The sequence below is a fragment of the Microtus ochrogaster genome, linkage group LG8 (assembly GCF_000317375.1).
Source record: "Microtus ochrogaster isolate Prairie Vole_2 linkage group LG8, MicOch1.0, whole genome shotgun sequence".
Classification (NCBI taxonomy): Eukaryota; Metazoa; Chordata; class Mammalia; order Rodentia; family Cricetidae; genus Microtus; species Microtus ochrogaster.
In genome coordinates this window covers 25,278,375-25,281,573 of record NC_022033.1, presented here as the reverse complement: position 1 = coordinate 25,281,573, position 3,199 = coordinate 25,278,375, and positions in this window count along the sequence as shown.

Below are 3,199 nucleotides of genomic sequence, written 5' to 3'. Positions count from 1 at the left end.
GACAGGAAGCAATTTAGGGACGAGTGTGTCTGTTTCTTCTCACAGTCACAGGTAAGACATCATGCTGGGGAAGGCAGGACAGCAGGAGTGGAGACTGCTGGTCACATTTTGTCCTTAGTCAGGAGTCAAGAGAGATGCAGGCCCACTTCTTCCCTTTAGTTACCCTGGGTCTGACCATGAAGAGGCGCCACTCACATTCAGGGTGGGTCTTCCCTTCTCAGCGGAACCTCTGGAAATGACCTCATAAACTTTTTCAGAAGGGTGTGCAGTTGGATTTTTTGGAGGTCTGCCAGCTCAAAATTAACAACATGGAGACTTAATATTAATTATAAAATATCAGCCTTAGCTTAGGCTTGTCCCACTAACTCTTATAAATTAAATTAACCCATTATTTTAATCTATGTTCTGTCATGTGGCTTGTTACCTCATCTATGTGTACTGCCCATGTTGCTGGTGACTCTGCCTTCTTCTTCCTAGAGCTTGCTCTGTCAGGAAGTCTCATCTATACCTCCTGCCTAATTATTGACTATTCAGGTTTTTATTTCATCAATCACAATATTACATTTTCACACAGTACAAATATCCCATGACAAAGTTTTTCCCTTTTTGTCTAAATAAAAAGGAAAAATGTTAACTCTAATATAGTAAAACTATATAAAATAAGAACAACTGTCAGGTAACAATGATATTTACAATATCCAGTCTACTTATATGTGGCATATTTGGCAAAAAAATATTCTATTATCTATCATATTGTGATGAATTTAAAGCCTTTTATTTGAGACAGGGCTTCTCTGTAACTTTGAAGCCTGTCCTGGAACTTGCTCTGTAGACCAGGCTGGCCTTGAACTCGCTGAAATTCGCCTGCCTCTGTCTCTCAAATGCTGAGAGAGAAGGTGTATGCCACCACCGCCCAGCCAAACCGTCATTTCTATACTATGTCCCCCCCTTTTCCCTTTAGAAAGAGATTCCTGAATCTGATTTCCTTTGTTTAGCTTTTAACCAGCCCCTGTAAATGATGACAAACATCCACAAGCCGCTGAATGACCAAAAGCCCACCCACCCCATCTCTTCAGAATTTGGTATCATGTTCTCTAGACTTCTTCCTATTGTCTGCTGGTGATGTCATCTTTAGGGGACCCTGAGAAAACTGGAATAACAGTCAAGTCCTGGGAGAACTATTGTATTATTTTTGTTTAGTCTCTGTGTGATGGGAAAGTGTAGAGCTTATCTTCAGTCTTGGCTGGGTAGCCTGTGAGGCTGAACCATCGCAACTAGAAGCTTTGAAGTTGTTTTAGATGCAGAATTTTGAGGAAACTATAACAGGCATTCTGAGAGTCTGGATCACTTGTCTTTATTGGTGTCTGGTCCTTTTGTTCTGAAAACACATAAACTTTTTAATAACATTTTTTCTATATTAATACAAGAATGGAATGTGCAGTTTGTACAAGTAGTTAAATATGATAAAAGGCATCTATCAACTTTATAAGTTCATTTGAACTGCATAACCAAACTGTAACATAAATCTCTTTTCATGCCATATGAAGGGATGGTATGTAATAGTAAACCACGGGGACTCTGTAGTCAACAAGACTTATCATGTCTCATTCTGTCTCAGAGCTGTTCCCAAGTTGCAGGATCGGCATGTACGTCACCGGTCCTGTAGTCTTTCTTGGTTTCTTTCTTCATATCTGTAGCCAAGATTTTCAAGAGGTCTCCTTCAATCAAATCTGATCTTCATTAATTTTGAAGAGAACCACAAGTTTTTATTTTCTGTGGAAACAAAGGCATAAACTTTCCCCCAAAACAACATAATTTTTTTTACTTGTATTTTGAAGTTAAGACATTCTTAAAGTATACAGACTGGTTTAATTTAGCAGTTTTTATAGTCCAATGTCTCTCAGCAGTTATTGTTTTTTTACATTAGCATTTAAAAATTTGAAATTAAAATTAACAAAGCACTATACAGGATCCAGATGTCCTATGCATTTCACATCTTCGTGTGCCTTATTTTTTATTCTTTCTTTAAATACTTTATTACTTTTAAACCTTTTTTTTTTTCAAGACAGGGCTTCTCTGTGTCTTTGGAGCCTGTCCTGGAACTAGCTCTTGTAAACCAGGCTGGCCTTGAATTTACAGAGATCGGCCTGCCTCTGCCTCCTGAGTGCTGGGATTAAAGGCGTGAGCTACCACCGCCCAGCTAATACTGTACCTTTTTAGAGGTTTTCTGTCTGGATTTGGCTTTACCAAGCAACTGCAGTATTCTCTGACTACGTGAGACAAGCCTTAAATTGCATGTCAGCTGCTGTACAACTCAGCCACATGGGGCTGGTGACTGGCACCAGCCTGCAGACAGCAGTAGTTGAGCATCTGTATGTCGAGTCCTGGCTTGCCTGAGAGACTGTAGGACTAGGAAGGCTCCTGTCCAGAAATTTTCCTGGCTTTCTCAGGCCCTACATTTAAATATTTGAGCCTCCATGTTGGATGCAATATGAAGACGAATTTTTCTTTGGGCTGCCAGGTGACAAGAAAATGACACAGAGACTTATTAATTATAAATAGCTAGGCTTGTTTTTAACTAGCTCTTACAAGTTAAATTAACTTATTTATATTAATCTACATTATATCACGTGGTGTCACCTCTCTTCTGTCTTGCACATCCTGTTTCTTCTCCCTGTCTTCTGAGGTCTCTGCCCTTCCTCTTCTCAGAGTCCTCCCCTTCCCCAGAAGTCCAGCCTAACATCTTTCTAGCTATCGGCTGTTTAGATTTTTATTACACCAATCACAGTTGCTGTGGGATGATCTTTCGGCATGCTATGAATATGTATTTCTCTCATTGGTTAATAATAAAAACTGTTTGACCAATAACCAGGCAGGATAAGGTTAGGTTGACCAATCAAACTGAGAACTCAGATGAGGAAGAGCAGAGTGGAGAGAGATGCCAGCCAGCTGCCTAACAAAACAGGACATGTTGAAAATGAGGTAAAAAGCCTTGAGCCCCATGGCAAAACATAGATAGAAACATGGATTGATTTAAATATAAGAGTTAGTAATAAATCTGAGCTATTGGTCTGTAGTAGGAGGCCACTTGTTTGTTCCCAACTGCCCAGACCACGAAATAATCACTTAGAAACTATATTATGAAGGCGAATTTAATTAATCCAGGCCAGTGGGTACAAGAAGATACAATTTTAATATA